Source organism: Macaca nemestrina, chromosome 6, assembly GCF_043159975.1.
Source record: "Macaca nemestrina isolate mMacNem1 chromosome 6, mMacNem.hap1, whole genome shotgun sequence".
Lineage (NCBI taxonomy): Eukaryota > Metazoa > Chordata > Mammalia > Primates > Cercopithecidae > Macaca > Macaca nemestrina.
The window spans coordinates 4,178,054-4,199,697 of record NC_092130.1 but is presented as its reverse complement, the minus strand read 5'-3'; the positions used below and the strand labels follow the sequence as shown (position 1 = coordinate 4,199,697).

General features: G+C 51.3%; 2 long non-coding RNA genes across 3 annotated transcripts in view; both read right to left on the bottom strand.

Moving 5' to 3' along the window:
• Window positions 1–2,789, bottom strand: LOC105480930 (uncharacterized). The gene is made up of 3 exons (XR_986678.2): window positions 2,556–2,789; window positions 1,900–2,055; window positions 1–541 (listed from the first exon to the last, which is right to left on the bottom strand). It is a non-coding gene; the product is annotated as an uncharacterized lncRNA (long non-coding RNA).
• Window positions 2,790–3,781: 992 nt separating this feature from the next.
• The window catches only part of LOC139363689 (uncharacterized), a 66,331-nt gene continuing 48,468 nt past the window's right edge, over window positions 3,782–21,644 (bottom strand). Inside the window, exons 3-4 of one of the 2 annotated variants that reach the window (XR_011624416.1) lie at window positions 17,764–17,915; window positions 3,782–4,028 (exon numbers count right to left, since the gene is read on the bottom strand). This is a non-coding gene — a long non-coding RNA (uncharacterized lncRNA). Of the gene's footprint in view, window positions 4,029–12,936; window positions 13,078–17,763; window positions 17,916–21,644 lie in introns of those variants that run through there. The other variant, XR_011624417.1, reaches the window with a different exon arrangement.

The following is a 21,644-nucleotide window of genomic DNA, read 5'->3' as shown; positions in this document are numbered from 1 at the left end:
TGCGAAACAGAAGCAACTTTATTAAAGGAGTGAACGAATAGTGACTCCATAGACAGGGTAGGCCATTTCCAAAAGTACGAAAGCATCCATCCTAGGTACAATGCATATTTAAAACTAGAAGTGCTTTTGTTCTCAAAGTATCAAGACATTCCTGGGTCTGTTAAGTCCTGAGTGTGTTTAAGAGACATTATTAATCTGTCCCCTCAATTGTAAATATCTTGAGGCTAGGAATGCTTAACCACCTGGGAAATGCAGCCCAACAGGACCCAGCTTCATTTTTTTTAGCCCTTGTTCAAAATGGAGTCGCTCTGGTTTGAATGTTTCTTACATATTCCCCTCCTCCCTTTTACAAGAGGACCCTTAATCCAGGGGTTGCAGAAGGATGAAGGTCCATCTTCTGTAACTTCATGCTGAACAGGGGCGATGACATTTCCACATAACTATTAGGGTCTCTTGTATTCAGGGTAGAGAGGAGCTCAGTCAGAAAGCGTTGGTATGTTAAGCATCATTTGCAGCTCTGAGTTCCAGCAAAAAGTGAAACCTGGAGGATTAATAAGGATCCAATTTAAGAAGGTATCGAGTAAGCTTATCTTGTGTTCCTCCACAAAGAGTACAATCATAATATACTTGACAACATCAAAGAAAAGTAAAATTATCCCAGGTAAACTAACAGGAAGGTTTTCCAAAGACTGGGCAGTTGTTGGGAGCAAGCCGATATGGAGTTGGCTGACAGTGCATCAGTGGCAGAGATACGAGTGTCTAAAGCTTTCTTAGCCTGGGTAATATTATGTGAGTAGTCTGGAATGTGCTGCAACATTTCATTTTGATCGAAGCACAAGTTCCCCCTTAAGTTGCTGTTAAAATGGCTTTGCCATTCGGTTTGGTAAGGCCACCTGCCTAATCTGAGCGATGTCCTCAGGAGGGTAAGGGCATGGTGCGTATTACTCAAAGCTGCAGCCGTGTGCTTGGCCAAGGCCTCAACTTGCGGCTCAACATTGATTGTGGCTGCCTGTGAAGAAGGTATAGCCATCTGGTGGAAGCAGATGGCTTCTATAATGAGCCTTTACAGTTTTCCAGTTAGATGGAAGTCAGTTTAATTCAGTGAAGATACATCCCAGAGGATAAAGACGACCCCACATACACCTTCCAGTCCACTTATAAGGTAAATGTCACCAGCTGAGTTCCACAAGCCCATCACCACCTCAAAAAAGAAGAGGCACCAGTTTTTTGTGAATTATTTTGCCATCTCACCACATTTTGTCTGTTAAAAGAAGGGTCTTACTCAAACTTGGGGAAAATCAGCAGCTAATAAATTATTTAAGCTGTGGTCTGTGCCTCTCTGCCTTGTATTAAAAGAGAAAGCTGAGGCCTTTGGAGATGAATCTGTGCAATATGGGGAGTCTCAGAAACCCAATTTTACAGTAAATACTAAATCCCATTTCTTAGGCTCTGCTCCTTTTGAGGTGCCCCATTTGGTATGGGCAGGAAGTGTGACATCCAGAAGCCACGGGGTGACTGACTGAGAAATTTAGCTCACTGAGATGCCTGGATGGACTGCATGTTCTCTCCATAGCTCTCTGTAAATCTCTCTCGGCTGGCTTTTGAAAATACCAGGTGGCCGCGAGTTGGAGGTGATAATACTCCCTCTTCAGCAGCTCCTGTGTTGTGGTCACATGTCAGCTACTCTTTGCAGCTGGTGAAGGCAGGATCAGGATTGGAATATATGTTAAACAAAGGCTGAATCTAGACACATGCACATCTAAAGGCTTTTCCAGTTCTGTACAACTGAGCCTCAACAGTGTCTGTTACAACAAAATTGTCCTCCAAACATTAATTTGGGATCTTCTCCTATACATGTACCAACAGGGGATTGACTATTTGTCCATCTTTGACACTTACTGTGTTCCACCAAGAGGGACACCTTCCAAAGCAAGAAACTGTTGGACAAACTTCAATCGAATGTCTGAGCATGATCCGCCTGGCAGAGGTTTACTTCCTGAAGAATAGACTTCACCTTTTAACACCACTTCACACTGCACAGACAGTTTTTAGATCCTAACACAGAAATCTGAGTTGAAGATTCTGAATTCAATTATTTTGTCAACTGTTTTCTGTATTTCCTTTGTCCAAAGGACCTAGCTAGGTGCTGAGGACACAATGATATTCCCACCCTTAGAGCTTGTGCTCCAGAGAAGAATATAGGCAAAGAGAGAGACGATCCAATGCCATCTGCACAGGGGGTGTGAGCGGCCATGGTGCTACAAGCATGCTGTTCACGGGAAATCTGGGAAGAGTGGAGGAAAGCTTCCCAGAGGGAGCCAGCCCAGGGAAGCCGTGGGCAAGCATTCCAGGCACAGGCATTCACACTGGTACAGGCAGGACTCTTCTCTTCTTCCCTAAGATCCTAAGAGCAGACTGAACACACGAAAAAGTTCTGTAGCCCAGGCAGGGGCAGAAGCCATTGTGTCTCCGAGGAGAGGGCCCTTGAAGCAAGGGTCACACAAGCAAGCTTGGTACCCTAGACAGGGGAGCTCCGGCTAGAGGCTGATACTCACTTGGGATTTGGAAGCCCAGAATTCATGGGCCCATAGAAGAAATGGAGAAATACAGCTCAACAGCTGACAAAATCAGCAGTTTCTGGGAGAATAAGGAAAGTGAAGGAGAAAAATCAAAATTGTTGTTCCTTATTTACTTCCGCCAGTATATACTTAAAAATAATGATTTCTTAATATCCAACTGGAGTTGGGGAAAAATAAATAAATCAGGAAGACATTTTAAGTACAAGTGGCCCGTGTGAAGAAGCTGCAGTGAGAAGACGGACGTGAGCCTACCTTCACCACAGCAGCAAAGGCTGCCTCGCATTCTGGTGAGTGGTCCAGCCGGCAGTTCAAACCCAGCGGCAGTTGGGGTGGAGACAGGATACGCATCATCACATGACCTCAGCGACAGGTCATCAGAGAATGTTCAAATGAACACAGGAACACGCGCCACACTCTGGGGTCCAACTGCCGCTCTCCAGACCAGCGCACTTTCACAGGACAAGGGGCCACTCAGAGTTCGTGCTTCATTTCAAAATCTGAATCCCACACCCACAGTACTATTCCCTGTGTATGAGATAAACGTTAAATGAGGAAAAAAGACCCACCTTCCAAATATATTCTATAGTGAAAATTTCAGGGTGAAGAGGGTCAAAACACATTCAGAATAAAATGAGGTTCCTTCCTGGATTTGAAAGACTATCCCCACCCATTTTACCATTCCTGAGTCATCAGCTATTTCTGTATTCGGCAGTTTTAAATTTGTTCCAGATGAAAGTATAAAATGCCTTTGTATAAAGTCAATTTTTTTTTTTTTTTTTGAGACAAGAGTCTGGTTCTGTCGTCCAGCGGTGCTGGAGTCCAGTGGTGCGATCTTGGCTCACTGCAACCTCTGCCTCCCGGATTCAAGCGATTCTCCTGCCTCAGCCTCCCTAGTAGCTGGAACTACAGGCAGGCACCACCACGCTCGGCTAATGTTTGTATGTTTAGTAGAGATGGGTTTTCACTGTGTTGGCCAGGCTGGTCTTGAACTCCTGACCTCAGGTGATCCACCCACTTCGGCCTCCCAAAGTGCTGGGATTACAGGAGTGGGCCACTGTGCCTGGCCTAAATTCAATTTTTAAAAGTTAATCTCTAAGAATATAACTCATAGGAATTGTATAGAATCTCTTATCAGCTATCTATATCATCTACTGTTTTTCTCTGTATGCAATATACTTACTAATTTCTGAATCTCTTTGAGTTCTTGAGAGCTTTCTCTGTGAATGTATACATGAAAGACTGGCTATTCACTCGGAGATGAAGAAAAAAGAAGCATTATATGTTCAACAATGTGTTTATCTGGAAATACAGGATGATTTTCTAAATGGGGAGTTCCAATAACCTCAAACTCCAGGATTAAATGTGTTCGGCTCATCAATCAACACCCAGTCACACCCATTCTTATTATCTCTTCATGAGAATTAGCACTTGGAAGGCAGCTGACAGGTCCTGCAAAAGACGGAACAACTGAAAATTAGAGAACAAAAATGACAGCATTATCACATTTAAAACAAAGTAGATACCCATTACAAAATGAAATGGTTCAGTGCAAATTTCCATCACTGCGGATTCATCACAAGCTTTAAGAACTATTCAATCAAATGGGCATTGGTGAGATATAAAAACTGCATTAACATAGACATTGCCATTTTTTCACGGATTACCTAATTGAGAAAGTGACTGACAGGATTTGGGAAGGAACAGGTAATATTACCTGTCTAAACAGAGAATTATAATGGTTAACAACTGAACAGAAAAATGTGTTTGCACATAATATACGTGGATATATATACATATGTATATACACATACATGTGTATGTGTATATATATATATATATATGCATGAGAGAAAGAGACAGTGGTGAGACTTTAAAAAACACTAGAAAACATACACATCTCCAATGCAAATTGAGGAAGAATTTTTTTTAAAAATAGAGAATACATTAAATAAAAAAAGTCATCTCATTGGAGGAACAGCATTCAAAAGCAACTTTTAAAAGAGCAGCTTGGACTTCCATTTATAGGGAACAGTTGAAAAGAGCAAAAGGCTTTCCTTCCTGCTGCCACCTGGGTGTTTACAGGGAATGAAAACTGAATGTGTCTTTCACACTGGCAGGCAAAGCCCTTAGAAAGCTTTGTCACGGTGTCTGTAATATGTGATTGTTCAATTAATACATCTAGACACATGTACAAAAACTAAACAGCCGTTACTTCCAGAGGCGGGAGCTGGCAGGCTGCAGAAGAGGGAAAGGCAGAAACCCAGATTTCAGTGTGCCTTCTTCTGTACCTTGTGAATGTGCTACAAGTGTGTTATTCCGGGTGCGTTTATTGGGAATTTATTCATTTTTTTAAATGAATACCCCAAAATGCTGGTAGAAAACAACCATTTTGTTTTGTTGATGCTTCATGGGGATAGGAATTCACACAAGACACAGAAAAGATAGCTTCTTGCGACGTGTTGATGTCTGGGGATTGCAGAGAAGGCTCATTGGCTGGGGCTGAATCCACAGCAAGGGGCTGGAATCATCCAGAGGGGACATCACTCCTGGGTCTGCCAGGGTCACTGAGCTTGGCTGGAGAACCTACAGGAGACTTTCTGTTGTTCTGGGCTTCCAAGCAGCCGGGCAATCGCAGGACATTTCAGACCCTTGACTTGGTGGCCGAGGGCGCCACAGGTGAGTGACTGGAGTAAACCAGGCAGAGGCTCGTGGCCTTTTGAAACGTAGCTTGGGAAGTTTCTCAGCATCCCCTCCACGTCACCTGTCAGGGAGAAGTGAGCACTAGTGCCCGGCCCCATGAGAAGAGGCATAGACGGCCACCTCTCAGGAGGAGAATAGCAGAGAAATTACAAACATGTTTAAAAAGCCACATGTAAATTCCTGTTTGAAAATCTCCAGCACAGAGATACCTGTCAAACATGGGATAAAAGACCTGCCGCTGTATGACCCAGACCAAGGGTAAGACAAATGTGCGTTTTCCTGCTGCTTCAGCAACTGTGAGTTGACTGACAAGTACACACACACATTCAGGGAAATTAACCGGAGGGTTGCGGAGTGACAGGGTAATGAAAGCTAACGTAGACCTGAAATGCTCCTCTACAAAGGAAGCATTTCATTCACTCCGTTAACTTTAAAAAAAATCACAAGATTTATACATTCGGAAAACAAAAGGAGACTTTTTTTCTTTGCTTCATTTTAGGTTCAGGGGCTTCATGTGCAGGTTTGTTACATGGGTACATCGTGTCGCTGAGGCCTGGTATGAGACTTCATTAAACTAAAGAGCTTCTGGCACAACCAGAGACTTGATTTCTTATGAAAGTTTATAGTGCGCAACGTGGCCATCCTGCAGGCTGGGACGTGTGCCTCCTGCCAAGGCCAGAGCCTGGCACACAGAAGGAGGGGGAGTTGGGGCAGGAGCTTTACGCTGGACAGGCTGGCTGAATAGAAACCTTCCACAGGTTACAGGAGGAGCTGTGAATATTCATGAGGATGGTCCTGATGCATGTATACCAAACATACATACATGCAACATATGACCCATGTTCACTATGGGGTGGAGACCTAATATTTAAATGTATTACAATTAGGCCCTATACCTCAAAAGGTCTTCAGGACACAAAGGCACACAAGTGCACAGCCTCTGTAAACCGGCCAGAGCCAGCCCGTGGCGGATGGTCTCTTCCCAGGAGTGAGTTACTGAAACCGGTTTCCTGTGCAGTTGGAGCTGCAGTTACGGCTGCTGGAACAGGGCTTGGGGGCCAGTTACTCGGTGTCTGGTGGTGCTGCTACAACTGTTCATAGTGCTCATTTAGCTGCTAGAGAGAAAGAAACTCCGTGGCAGTAAGAACAGTTTATTCCCTGTTTAGGGGCGTGTGACTCAGCCCCTGCCTGGCATGGCGGTAGGTGCTGCTTGCACGTTGGTACTTTACTGCCACAGAATCTGTTCTGTCCGTCTGGTGACCTCGATTGGAACATGCTGCTGGACACCAGCTGTGTCTACACATGAAGGGGCAGAACGAGGCATCAGGTCGCCCACCCGCCATGACCTGATGCCCGGCACTGAGCAGGTGTGGAGAGGCCTGGGGCAGGCTGGAGTGACGGGATGGTCCACAGGAGCCTCACTCTGGGAGCAGCGGCCTTAGCTCACGGCTCCACCGCCTAGCTGCACTCATCTACAAGCCAGTGCTTCCACCTGAAAAACCCGACAGCCTGTCCTGTTCCCAGTGCCCTGAGTTTAAGCATCTCTCTGCCAAACCATCAAGAAAACCCTGGGCTCTGCAGATGCATGAACAGCCTAGTGCATACACTGGGCACTCAATAAATGCCAAGGACAGCTACCTCCCTGGTGTCCAATGAGGACAACAGTCACCATCGTGGCAGTGCATTCTCAGTTCCAGACTTAAATTCCTTCTTCCCAACATGTGGAGTGGGGGACCCAGTGTGGGGTGCAGGGCCTCTGCAGAGACCTCTCCTCCTGGGCCCCCAGCCAGGAGGAGTGGCGTGGAGGAGCAGTGGGAGGAGGAGCAGAGATGGGAGCCAGCCCTGGCCTCGGAGGCACCACCATCCCTGCACACAAAGGCACAGCCCTCTCTTCCTAGAGGCTTTTCCTCCAACACCCAGCCTGAGCCACCCACTGGAGAACACGGATGTCCCTCCCCCATTCTGTGCAGGGAAACGGAGGCCCAGCACTCGCCTCTTACACTCATGGTGAAATTGTGACCAGGACCCAAGTCTCCTGATACTACTAAAACAACATGCAGCCCTCTGCCGTGGGTGGGGAAGGGGTCCAGGCACAGTTGAGGTTTGGGGGAAGGAGGTCTTCTGACAATGTTTCCAGAGTTCCCGAGGATGGTGGTGACTCAGTGCCCACAGGAGAAATCAGATGATCCCACGCCCTCCTCAAAAGAGACCTGGGGCTCAGGCACTGATGAAGACGCCTCTGGATGAAGCTGCTTGATGGTTTGGGCAGAGAAATGCTTAAACTCGGGACACTAAAAATGGGACAGGCTGTTGGGTTTTCCAGATGTAGACAATGGGCAGAGGGCTCAAAGAGATGCCATTCCAATGAGATGCAACTGGCCAGCAAGCCCAGGAAAAGATGCCTGGCAGCACTGTCACCAGGGAAAGGCAAGTCAGAGCCACAGTGAGATGGCACTGTGCACCCACTGGATGGCCAGAGTTAGACACGCACCAGAGTAACACAGGGTGGTGAGGACGTGATAAACACTGACCCCCGTGCACTGCTGCTGGGAATGGAACACGGTTCAACCACTGCAGAAAACAGCGTGGCAGCTCCTCAAAAAACAAAACAATGACCCAGCAATTTCACACGTGGGGCCTAAGTACCTACCCAAGAGAACTGAAAGCAGAGACTCAGCTATTTGTAACGGGAATGTCCCTGACAGCACTTTGCATAATCGCCAAAGGGTGGAAGGCACCCACATGTCCATCCCCAGGTGAACGGGTGATGGAACACTCTTCACCCCTCACAGGAAGGGGGCCTGACGCATTCCACAGGGTGGAGGAAGCCAGAAGACCTTATGCTGAGTGGCAGAAGCCAGACAAAAGTCCAGATGAAATGTCCACAAGAGGCCAGGCCAGAGAGGCAGAACCCAGGGGGCGGGGGAGGTGGGGAGCAGGGAGCAGCTGTTTAATAGGTATGGGGTTTCCTTTTGGGGTCGTGGAAATGTCTTGGAAATACACAGAGGCGATGCCTGTGTAAGGCTGTGACGGTGCTGAATGCCACAAATCACCCACTGAAAAATGGATAATTTTGACCAGGCGCGGTGGCTCACGCCTGTAATCCCAGCACTTTGGGAGGCTGAGGCAGGCAGATCACAAGGTCAGGAGATGGAGACCATCCTGGCTAACACGGTGAAACCCCGTGTTACCTACCAAAAATACAAAAACTTACCCGGGCATGGTGGCGGGCGCCTGTAGTCCCAGTTACTCGTGAGGCTGAGGCAAGAGAATGGCATGAACCCAGAAGGCAGAGCTTGCAGCAGTGAGCCAAGATGGCACCACTGTACTCCAGCCTGGGTGACACAGTAAGTCTCCGTTTCAAAATAAATAAATGTAATTATTTGTCACCCTGATTCCCCCTCCCTGCCCCCCAGCTGCTGAGCCCACCAGTGTCGCTGCAGAAAGGACGATGGCTCTGGCCGGCGGCTCTCCGGGGTGGGGTGCGGCGCTCAGCCCGTCGCCCCATGCCTGCCCAGGGCTTGGTGGACCCGAGGGACACTGTGGTCAAGGTGAGAGGTGACAATGTGCTAGCAGCCCTCACTCTCAGCGCCTCCTCGGTCTCGGTGCCCACTCTGGCGGTGCTTGAGAAGCCCTTCAGCCCGCCACGGCACCGAGGAAGCCCCTCTCTGGGCTGGCTGAGGCCGGAGCCTCCTTCCTCTGCTTGTGGGGAGGTGTGGAGGGAGAGGTGCGGATGGGAACCGGGGCTGCGCCTGGCCCTCGCGGGCCAGTGTGAGTTTCGGTGGGCGCGGGCTCGGCCGGCCCCTCACATGGCCAGCTGGGGCCGCCGGCCAAGGGCAGTGAGGCGCTTAGCACCCGGGCCGGCAGCTGCGGAGGTTGCGCCCGGTTCCCCAGCAGTGCCGGCCCGCTGGCCTGGCCTTAGCTGCCTCCCCGCGGGGCAGGGCTCGGGACCTGCAGCCCACCATATCTGAGCTCCCCTCGCCTGCGGTGGGCTCCCGCACAGCCTGAGCCTTCCCTACGGGCGCGGACCCCTGCTCCGTGGCGCCCGGTTCCACGGACGGCCCAAGGGCTGAGGAGTGCAGGCGCCACCCAAGACTGGCAGGCATCTCCGCATGCAGCCCCGGTGCAGGATCCACTGGGTGAAGGCAGCTGGGCTCCTGAACAGGATGGGGACTTGGAGAACTTTTATATCTAGCTGGAGGATTGTATGTGCACCAATCAGCACTCTGCATCTAGCTAACCTAGTGGGGACTTGGAGAACTTTTCCGTCTAGCACTCTGTGTGTAGCTCAAGGATTGTAAATGCACCAATAAGCACTCTGTGTCTAGCTTAGGATTGGTGAATACACCAATTGGTACTCTGTGTCTAGCTAACCTAGTGGAGACTTGGAGGACTAGCACTCTGTGACTCTGTGTCTAGCTCAAGGATTGTAAATTAACCAATCAGCACTCTGTGTGTAGCTCAGGGTTTGTAAACACACCAATGAGTACTCTGTGTCTAGCTCAAGGTTTGTAAATACACCAATTGATACTCTGTATCTAGTTAACTGTGTGTCTAAGGCACTCTGTGACTGTCTAGCTCAAGGATTGTAAAGGCACCAATCAGCACTCTGTCAAAATGGACCAATCAGCTCTCTGTAAAATGGACCAATCAGCTCTCTGTAAAATAGACCAATCAGCAGGATGTCGGTGGGGTCAGATAAGGGAATAAAAAGGTTGCCCCAGGCAGTCGTGACAGCCTGTTGGGGTTCTCTTCTGAGTTGTGGGAGCTTTGTTCTTTTGCTTTTTGCAGTAATTGTTGCTGCTGATTATTCTTTGGGTCCACTTTGCGTTTATGAGCTGTAACACCGTGGAAAGTCTGCCGCTTCACTCTGGAAGCCAATGAGACCATGAACCCACCGGGAAGAACCAACAACAACTAGAGGCGTTGCCTTTATAGAGCTATAATACTAGGAAAGTCTACAGCTTCACTCCTGACAGCGAGGTCATGAACCCACCAGGAAGAAGAAGCTCCAGACCCATCTTGAACGTCTAAAGGAACAAACTCCAGACACCACTATCTTTAAGAACTGTAACACTCATCGTGAGGGTCCACAGCTTCGTTCTTGAAGTCAGACCGAGAACCCACCAATTGCGGACACAAAGGCATCTCTGGGCAAGAACTCCTGGGCAATATGAGCTGCTGTATGCCTTGCTCTGATCTCTGCCTGCCGGGTGAGTGCCCTGGGCGACAGGAGTGGGCAGGGGCAGCACGCAGGTGGTATGGAGGAGAGGAGTGCGGGCGGGACAGGGGCAGGAGTGGGGCGTGGGCCACGGACCGTACAGGGGTAAGAGCAGGGCGCGGCTAGGAGCAAAGCTGTCAGGCAGAGATAGGTGGGAGCAGGTGTGCTGGTGAAGGCTACCAGTAGCCTGGGTCTACTCACCTGTGCACGCACAGCGCCGCCTTTAAGCTGGTGCACCTGCCTTGCAGTCCCTGTGCTTTGCCCTTTCTGCTGTACAAAGACAGCAGGGGAGCCGTGCAGGGAGGCAAGGTCTGGGACTGCTGGAGTTGCGACCCAGAGAACTCTGAGTACGACACTCCCCGCCAACCCCCCATGCCTACCCCATGCTCCAGGCTCCCCCAACCAGAGCGCACCCTGGCCATTTTTCCTGAGGCAGAGGCTCGGTGGAGCTCAGCCTCTGGGGCCAGAGGCGGGAGGAAGTAGAAGCTGGGGTCTGGGGGGCGTTTGTCAGCATCCAGGGCAGTGCAGAGGGTGGGGGTCCTGGAGGCCTGGCCTGGGAAAAAATGTAACCAGGTTTGTGGGGAGGCGGAAGGCGGGAGGCCGAGGCATTGGTCAACAAGCACCAGGTGGCTAAGGCAGTCCGGAGGGGTAAGAGGAAGGGCTCACTGTCAGGCCCCGAGCTGGTAAGCTTGAATTTCCTGCTGTTGTTTGGGAGGTTTCCTGAGAAACCAACTCCACTGAAATGTAACTTTAAAGCTGGGACGAGCAATTTCCACATTCATTCAAAGAAGCAGTAAACATATTCTATAGGAGAATTTGGCTGCTTTCCGCCTCCTGGGGGGAGTTTGGAGGGAGTGCCCTTCTCTCTACACAGGATGTGGGACTAGCAGAGCCAGCATGGCGCCCCAGAGAATCGTTTTCCCCCAGAGACATGATGCCCGGGATGACATTTACCTCTAACAAGGGGAAGCCGACCTGTGCTGGGGTCCCTGGGGTGAGGTTGGGTGGGTGTGGGTTCTGGGCTTCCGTGGGGAAAGTCCCTGTTTTTTCCGCATCCCCCAGCTGCCTCTTGAGGTCTGCCCTGCACCCAGCCACGGAGAGATGGAGAAAGGGAAGGCCATGGGGTGGGAGGGCCCAGGATGCTGGGCCTGGGGTGCCCGGGGGCCAGCCCCTCCTGTTTCTCTTGTGTCCTGGGTGAGCTCACGACTGAATCAGTGATCTGTGCATCACGGCAGACCTCAAAAAATAGTCACCCTGGCAGGCAGGGGAGGAGTTGCCAAGATGGGCTGGCTTGGACTTGGCCAACTGCTATGTCCAGAGCTGTCCTGCTGAGGGATAGATGGTGTGGGCAGCCAGCCCATGAGAGGTACCCTAAACCACGGGACGTTCTGCTACCTGCCACCCACCCCCGCCAGGCTTTACAGAGCTGGAGTTGGCTCCCTTGAGTGCATACGAGCCCCGTTTCTATTCCTAGCAGCTACACAGGCTTCACACTCGGGTCTATGCCCAGGGAAGGGACATTGTAGTTAGGGAGGGGCTGAGGGGAACTTTGAGCAACAAACAAGCTCCTGTGACTGTCCCAGGAGAATGAAGAGGGAAGGGGGTGGGCCTGGATAGCACCCCTCCACCTCCTGGGAACCACTCTGGCCACATTTTTGCTGCTGGACAGACTGGATGCCTGGCTCAGCTCTCTGACCACCTCAGGGCCCATCTGAGCCTGCACTCCTGCCTGGCATCCCAGGTACTTTTCCTTTCTCCCCATCCCCACCCTTGGGGGGCTTGAGTGGACAGCTGGCACCAGGGTGGGGATATGGTTTTCTCCTGGGGAAAAGATCTGAGGAGCCTCAAGTGGGTGCCCCCGCCCCCCTGTGCACTTGCATACATGCACATATGCATATACCTGTGTTCACATGTGTGAACACAGATGCACACTTTATTCCATGGGCACACCCAGGGACTTGACTAGAGGGGGTGGCCCAGTAGAGGACAGAGGTATGAAGCCTGGGGCCTGCTGGCCTTGGCAACTACAGGGAGAGGAGACTGCCCTGCCTGGGTGTGGGCTCAGGATCCAAAACATCAGGCGGCAAAAAGGAGTTCAACTAGCACAGGGGAAGTGAGGCCACCCCGAGGTCCCACAAAGGGAGGTGGAGGCAGAGTGGGTTGCAAGGCAGACCCTGGTCCGGGCTTCTCTCAGTTCCTTGGGTGAGGAGGGCCTACAGGGGGCTCTGCCTCCTTTTCTTGCCTTCCCTTAGTCGACTCTCGGAGCCTCAGTTTCCCAAGTTATAAACATCTCCATCTCAGAAGGAGGGTGGCTCAACAGTCAACAAGTACAGGTTTATTTCAAACCTGGGAGGGACTAATGACAAAGTTAGGTCAGAACCCGCACTCCCTTACAGGCTAAGAGTTTTTAAGGATTCAGGGTGGGAAAGTTTATCAGAGGCTGCACTGCGTGTGTGTGTCTCTGCTGTGTTTATCTGGCGGGACAGTTGTGTGTGTGCTAATACATCTTGCTGCAGCTGCAGGCATACTTCCGTCTGCCCCTGAGTCTGCTTGTAGCTTCCCGATATTTTAGTGCACCTGAAGGGAAAGGACTGTGCTTAAGGCCCACTGGTTTACTGGGGCCCATTGTTATGAGGGTGAAGTTTGGCAGTTACTTGAGAGACTTTACCGCCACCTCCCTCTGTGCCCGAGCTGTCTTATCTGTGTTTCACTGTCTTGCTCTTTTTGGCTGCTGCTTGTAGTTAGAAGTGAAGTGATTTCCTTGAAATGCATGGGGCTAGAAAGGGAGCTGGAACTTAAAGTGGCAGTGTTTGAAATGATGGTTCTCCTGCTCTGTCACCCCTGCTGTTTGATGCCCAGGACCACCCCCCCCCCCCCCGGCACCACCTCTGTCCTCTGCACTGCAGCAACTCTGCCCCTGACACTCAACTCTGTGCCACACCCTGCACCTAGTTCTCAGTGCAGCCCGCTGGCTCCTGATACCCAGGCCCAAAACTTGCACCCATAAGTGTTGGCCCTGAGCCTCCCATGGCCCCAACGCTACATCTTCAGGTGCCCTGCCAGACAGTGGCACAGAACTCCCAGGCTACAGGCTGGGTCTCAGCCCACTGCACCCCTCCAAGGGAGCCACCCCAGAAACAACAGGCTTTTAGGTTTTTAAAGACCAGGGTGGCAAAAATGCAGGAAAGCAAAGCAACCTTGCCAAAGAGAGCCCCTGCACTCCTCTGCCAACCAAAGCGGCAGAGCTGGAGGAGGAATGAGGAAGGTAGACGTCAAAAAGGAAACTAGGAATCGCCACACTTGTCTTCCACAATGGTTGAACTAATTTACACTCCTACCAACAGTGTAAGAGCGTTCCTATTTCTCCACATCAAGGATCTAGAACTAGAAAATACCATATGACCTAGCAATCCCATTACTGGGTGGTATATACCCAAAAGATTATCATTCTACTGTAAAGACACATGCACATGTATGTTTATTGCCGCACTGTTCACAATAGCAAAGACTTGGCACCAACCCAAATCCCCATCAATGATAGACTGGTTAAAGAAAATGTGGCACATATACACCATAGAATACTATGCAGTCATATGAGTTTGTGTCCTTTGGAGGGACATGGATGAAGCTGGAAAACATTCTCAGCAAACAGGAACAGAAAACCAAACACCGCGTGTTCTCATAAGTGGGAGTTGAACAATGAGAATACATGGACACAGGGAGGGGAACACACACTGGGCCCTGTTGGGGCCGGGGGGAGGGATCGCATTAGAAATACCTAATGTTGATGACGGGTTGATGGGTGCAGCAAACCACCATGGCACATGTATACCTATTAACGGACCCGCACATTCTGCACATGTGCCCCAGAACTTAAAGCATAAAGAAATACAATTTAAAAAAAAAACCAGGACTGTGCCACCTCCTGCAAAAACAGACCCCGGTGCCTGTCGCGGCTTCCTGGGCTCCCTCCCTGCCCCTTCGCCCACACCTGCCCTGAAAGAGCTGTCCTGGTTCCTTCAGGATACCGGCTTTGGCGCTCGGGACAACCACGCTGGGAACTCCCACCGCGCTAGGTTCTGAGCACTGGCCCCGCTGCCGACGGGCACCTGCTCCTGCCAGAGACCTGCCTGCTGCCTGCCACCAGTGCGCTCCCAGCCAAGGCCAGGTGGCCGGTCACATGCAGCCCCCTGCCCAGCGCAAGCAGAAAGGTGGTGCTCAAAGCCTTGGCTCCGTCGCTTGGCACTCCGGGCCACTTTTGCGCTGGCCCGTGCGTTCGCCTGTAACCAGCAAGACTGACTTGCCGAGCAGCCGCGGCAGCACCGGATGTCGTCTTTGCTATCCCCAGTGCGCGCTGGGGCCTCGGCTGTAGAGACGGTGGCTCTGGTCGGTGGGGTGCGGCGTTAAGTCCCGCAGCCCCATGCCAGCCCGGGTGTGGCCGATGCGGGCGTGGCACCTCCGGGCAGGGACTCCAGAGCATTCAGCGGCTGCGCGCCCTACTCTGATCACTGTTGGGCCAGGCGGGTGCCGGCTGCTCCGAAGGAGCCGGAAGGGGCAGCGCAAAGCGGCGGGTAGGAGCGGGCGCCAGTCTGCCTTAGGTAGGAGCGGGGCCCGCAGGTGCAGAATGGGGTCAGGACGCGGACGGGAGCCAGGCGCCACTGGGCAGGGGCAGGAGCATGGCGCGGTAGCCAGACAGGTGGAAGACGGGCGGGTGCTGGAAAGGCCACCAGTAGCTGGGTCCGTGCATCTCTGCGGGCACAGCCGCTCCTTTAACCAGGTGCGCCCTTTCTACTGCACAGCGGGCAGGGAAGCCAGGTGGGGATGCAAGATCTGGTACTCCTGGGGTTTGCCACACAGAGGACTCTGAGAACAACGCCCTCTCCCCAAAACCCCTTCCCCTACCCATGCTCCAGGCTCCCCCGCAGCGCACCCCCAGCTATTTCTGAGAGGCAGAGGCACGGTGGAGCTCGGCCTCTGCATGGCCAAAGGCGGGAGGAAGGGAGGAGCTGGGCAGGGAGCAGGCAGGAGAGCCTTTGTCAGCATCCAGAGCAGTGCGGAGGGTGGGGGTCCCGGGGGTCCCCGAGGCCTGGCCGGGAAGAAATGTCACCAGTTGTGGGAAAACAAGAGTTAGGGAGGAGGGAGGCAGAGGCGTTGGTCAACAGACACCAGGTGGCTGAGGCACTCCGGAGGGGTGCGGGAGGGGTGAGGGGCAGGCTCTCACTGTCAGGCCCCGAGCTGGTAAGTTTCAGCTCCCTACTGTTCTCTGGGACATTTCCCAAGAAAACAACTCCATTGAGACAAATGTAACTTTCTTTAGGCTGGGATGATCAATTTCTATGTTTATTCAAGGAAGCAGCAAACTTCTATGGGAGAATTTGGCCACTTTCAGCCTCATGGGGGAAGTGTGAAGGGGGTGCCTGGGGTGCCCTTCCCCCGGTACACAAGAGAATGCGGGATGTGGTACTGGCAGCCTAGGAGAGCCAGCAACATAGAGGAACTGGAGCCCCAAAGAATCCAGTTTTCCCCCAAAGAAATGATGCCCAGGATCACATTCACCTCTAATAAGGAGAAGCCACTGGACCTGTGCTAGGGGGTCCTGGGGTGAACCTAGGACGAAGTCTTATACCCAGTGCCTAGGACCGGGTGCTTATACCCAGAGCCTAGGACCTGCGGCTTATACACTACTTATACTCTACTTAGTAGAGATGGAGTTTTTGACCAGGCTGGTCTCGAACTCCTGACCTCACATGAGCCACCCGGCCTAAGGCTCCGAAAGTGCTGGGATTACAGGCATGAGCCACCGTGCCTGCCTATGAAAGCACCTTTAAAAAGAGAGCCCCTCTGCTCCTTGGTCACATTCTGTACCGGTGACCCCGAAGCCAGTGATGTCAGTGGCTGCATGGGCATTGAACGTGTGCATGATTCCTGCAGCTTTCCTGTTGAGCCGGACCATGATCATCAATGCTTTTCAGTACATTAATTCTACTAGTAGTCATCTTGGATGACTACTAGTTTAATTTCGTTTCATTTTTCAGAAATATCCAGCCACTGATGCACAGCCATTGCCACTTGTGCCCCCAGGGGATCTTGTCAACTCCAGTAGGTCCCCTCAGCACTGTGTTAGCTGAGCTGTAGTTGTAGTGACTCCACGCAAAACAACCAGGAGTTTAATACTGTTCGGCCATCGGTTACAGACATTCCTGCTGCTTCTGCTGTGGTTTTAAAAGCCTGTCTAATCAGCTGGGCGTGGCGGCTCAGACCTATAATCCCAGCACTTTGGGAGACTGAGGTGGGTGGGTCACCTGAGGTCAGGAGTTTGAGACCAGCCTGGCCAACATGGTGAAACCCCATCTCTACTAAAAATACAGAAAATTAGCTGGGCGTGGTGGCACATGACTGTAATCCTAGCTACTCAGGAGGCTGAGGTGGTAGAATTGCTTGGGTGGCAAAGTAAGATTCCGTCAAAAAAAAAAAAAAAAAAAAAAGGGACATCACCTTTCCTTGCCAGTCATTTTGTTACCAGTGAAAGGAGACATTTCAATCAATTTTTGTTTCTTTTATTGTATCTTGGAACTTTTTTATTCTGCATTTTTTATGTCAAAAACACCTACTATATGTATTTCTTTTTCTTGTTTCCTTTTTTTCTCCAAGAAATGTTTTTGTTACTTTCCTTTTTGATTTTTTCAGTGACCATTACCGTTATTTATATACCATGTACCTGGAGAGTTTCCAACGTTTCTCTTGTTACTGGCTTTTAGTTTTATGCCATTTTGGGTTTAGAAGATTCTTGCTATGATTTTCATTTTTTAAATGCTTTTTTGAGATTTGTTCTGTGGCCTAAAATGTGGCCTATCCTGGAGAATGTTTTGTGAGCTGATGAGAGGAACGCAGGTTCTGCAGTTGCTGGGTGAAATGTGCTGTAATTACCTGTCAGGTCCCTTCGACTTCTATTGGAGTGTAAGTCTGGTCTTTGTTGCTTTTCTGCTGAGAGGGTGTGTCTGTTGCTAAAAGTGGGTGTTGGGGTCTCCAGCTGTTATTGTCTGTCTCTGTCTGTTGCTCGAATAACTCTTACTGTAATAACTGGGGCTCCTGCGTCAGGTGTGTTTACATTGACAACTGTTCTACCTTCTTGCTGAATTGATCCCTTTATCATTTTCTAATGACCTTTATTTTCTATTTTTGTGCTTTTTTGACTTAAAGCCTACTTTGTGTGACAAGCATAGCTACACACACCCACTTTTGGTAACACCTTTCATTTCTTACCATCTTCATTGAATCTCACTTCTTCACATTTACCAAAATGTCTACTTTTGAGCCATGGCACCTCTGAATCTTCAGATCCACCACATGCTGATCAAGCCTTCCTTCTTATCTGTACTGTGAGGAATCCGAAACAGGCATTTTTGCAAGGAAGTCTAGGAGGGAAACATAAATCTATGTGTCAATAGAATGAACATAGAAAATAATGTGTCCTGGTTAATAAAAGTTCTCATTGTAAAGTGTTATGCACGAGATTATGGAATTTTATGTGCCATAAATGAAACTGTCTTGATTTGTCTAAAACTACGTTTTGTTTAAAACTACTTTTAAAAATTACATGTTACTGGCCGGGCGCGGTGGCTCAAGCCTGTAATCCCAGCACTTTGGGAGGCCGAGACGGGCAGATCACGAGGTCAGGAGATCGAGACCATCCTGGTTAATATGGTGAAACCCCGTCTCTACTAAAAAGTACAAAAAATTAGCCGGGCAAGGTGGCGGGCACCTGTAGTCCCAGCTACTTGGGAGGCTGAGGCAGGAGAATGGCGTGAACCCGGGAGGCGGAGCTTGCAGTGAGCTGAGATCTGGCCACTGCACTCCAGCCTGGGCGACAGAGCGAGACTCCGTCTCAAAAAAAAAAAAAAAAAAAAAAATTACATGTTACTCTAATGAATGTGTTTTTGAGAATTTGGTGACTTATTTCCTAGACCTCTGTATTTAATTTAAAATTAAATTCCAGCATATTTTGTTTGCATGAGGCAGAAATTTAAAAATAAGCATGCGTTTATTCACTCCCAGAAAAGTAACAGGCAAGGGTTAAAAAGAAAAGAACAAGTTTTCCTCTGCTTAGCAGCTCACTTAAGGACAGTTACAAGATAAGGCTGCTTTAGAAGCCAAGGCCAAAGGAATGGGCTCCAGACACCGCCCCCTTCCAGGACAAGGGCGAAGGAAAAAAAAGAAAAAGACATATTATTTTACTGTTACTGTTTACCCAGGCTTCTTAAGCATGATTATGTTTTACAAATGTCTATATTTAGCCAGTTCTTGTTTTTCTTTCAATGCAGCTACAAGGCCACCTGCTATGCAAGGCCACAAGTTACGCTATGCTATAGATTATGCGACCTGTCATATGATTAGCTGCTTTTGTTTTATTGATTGTAAGTCCACTTACAAAAACACCACTCTGACTTTAACGCTCAGCTTTTTGGGTATGAATCCACTGAGCCAACAGGTACCTAAAATAAACAATCCTCCTGTACACTCATATCAGTTTCTCCGGTCCTCAGTTTCCTGCAACATGTGTGTGACTTTCATGTCATAAATAACTTAGTTTATCAATAAACATTTTAAATTGGCCAGGTGCAGTGGTTCACGCCTGTAATCCCAGGACTTTGAGAGGCGGAGGCAGGCGGATCACGAGGTCAGGAGATTGAGACCATCCTGGCTAACACGGTGAATCCCTGTCTTCACTAAAAATACAAAAAATTAGCCGGGCCTGGTGGCAGGCGCCTGTAGTCCCAGCTACTCGGGAGGCTGAGGCAGGAGAATAGCGTAAACCCGGGGGCGGAGCTTGCAGTGAGGCGAGATTGCGCCACTGCACTCCAGCCTGAGAGACAGAGCGAGACTGCCTCCAAAAAAAAAAAAAAGTGAATGGATCTAATGGATTGTGTGGTTGTCTAAATGTTAGAGTCTGAAGACCTCAAGCGAACAAAGCTGGGAAGGGGTAGTATCACGGTGCAAGCAGGATCAGGGTGCAGTGTCAATGGGCTCCAGTAGGAGTGGTGTCCTGGTGGGGCAGGAGCAGGGGTAGGTGTGGGGGGCGAGTTAGAGCAGGGTGCTCCTAGGAGTGGGGTGCTGGTGGGGTGGGGCACAGTTAGGAGCAGGGTGTGGGTAGGATCTGGGTGTGGGTAATATTGGGATGCTGGCAGGGTGAGGCGTGGGTGGTATGGGGTGCGGGCAGGGTATGGGTAGGAGCGGGCTTCAGGTAGGGGCTGGCGCTGGAGTGGTGGGTCGTGGGTAGGAACGGGGTGTGAGTAGGAGTGGGGTTCAGGTAGGAGTAGGGTGATTGCTGGGCCGGGCATGTGTAGGGTGGGGTGCTGGCAGGGCAGGGCACTGGAAGGAGAAGAGTGCAAGTAGAAGCAGGGTGCTGGCGGGGCAGGGCATGGGTAGGAGTGGAGTGTGGGTAAGACTGGGGTTGTGGTGGAGCTAGCGTGGGTAGGATGGAGTGCTGCAGGATGGGTGCTGGCAGCGTGGGGCGCGGGTAGGATGTGGTCCTGCCGGGCAGGGCAGCAGGTAGGAGAAAGGCCCATGCAAGGAGCTAGGTGCTGTGGGGCTGGATGCAGGTAGGAGCAGGGTGCGGGTAGGAGCTGGGTGACAGCTGGACCAGGCCCAGGAAGGAGCAGAGTATGGGTAGGAGTAGGGTGCTGGTGGCGCAGGGCACAGATAGAAGCGGGGTGCGGGTGGAGCGGGATGCTTGCTGAGTGCGCAGGGTGGGGTACTGGTGGGGAGAAACGTGGGTAGGCGCGGGGTGCAGGTAGGATCGGGGTGCTGGAGGGGCGTGGGAGGGTGGGACGGAGTGCGGTAGGGGCAGGGTGATTGCGGGGCGCGGGTAGGATGTGGTGCTGGCAGGGTCGGGTGTGGGTACAGCAGTGTGGGTGGGAGCAGGGTGCTGGCGGGGCAGGGTGCGGTTAGGACCAGACCGTGGGTAGGTGCAGGGTGATGGCAGGCAGCGCTTTCATAGGATCGGGGTGCCAGCAGGAGTAGGGTGCAGGGCCCGGGTAAGATGGAACCTGATGCTGGAAAGGCCACCAGTAGCCTGGGTCCCAGCGCCTCTGCAGGCACAGCCGCTCGTTTCATCTGGTGTGCCAGTGTGCAGTTCGTGCATTTGCCTGTTTCGGCTGCTCAGAGAGGGCAGGGAAGCCGCGCGGGAATGCAAGGTCGGGAATGGCTGGGGGTGCGACCAAGGGGCCTTAGAGAACCGCCTCGCCTCCCCAGGTTCCCCTGGCAGAGCGCACCACCCCCTACCCCCGCGATTTTTCAGAGGCACTGGGTCTCTGTAGAAAGGGTGGGGGGGGGCGGGGCAGAGGTAGAAGGACAGAAAGAGTTGGGCAGGGAAGCGGGCCAAGAGAGCCTTTCTCAACATCCGGGTTAGTGGATAGGCTGGGGGTCCTGCGGGGGTAGTCAGAATAGGTTGGGGTCCTGCAGGGATAGTCAGAAGAAATGTAACCATGTGTGGAAACACAGGAATTGGGAAGGCGTGTGGAAGAGGGAGTTGGTCACCAGGCAGCAGGTGGTGCCTTAGGCAATCACAGGGGCTGAGGGGCTGGCTTCTCATTGTCAGGCCCTGGGCTGGTAAGTTTCAGGGAACTCAAATGAAAAAAATGTAACTTTCTTTTTAAGACTAGCAGGATTAATTTCTCCGTGTATTCAAGGAAGCTGTCTACATCGGGTCTATGGGAGAACTGGTCAACTTTCAGCCTCATGGGGGGAGCTGTAAGGGTGGGCGCCCTTCCCCCTCTCTACAGAGGGGCACTCTTAGGATGTGGGACGGGCAGCAGAGGAGAGCGGGCAGCAGAGGAGAGCGGGCAGCAGAGGAGAGCGGGCAGCAGAGGAGAGCGGGCAGCAGAGGAGAGCGAGCAGCAGAGAGGAACTGGAGCCCCAAAGACTCTTAATTTCCCCCAAAGAAATGATGGCCATGAACATACTCATCTCACAAGGAGAAGCCAGTGGGCCTGCAATGGGGGGGTTGTGGGCTGAGGTTGGATGTGTGCTCTGGGCCTCTGTGGGAAAAGTCCTCTGTTCTCTCCCCATCCCCCAGCTGCCTCTTGAGGTCTGGCCTGCATCTAGGCACAGAAAGGATGGAGGAAGGGAAGCCCATGGGGCCTTGG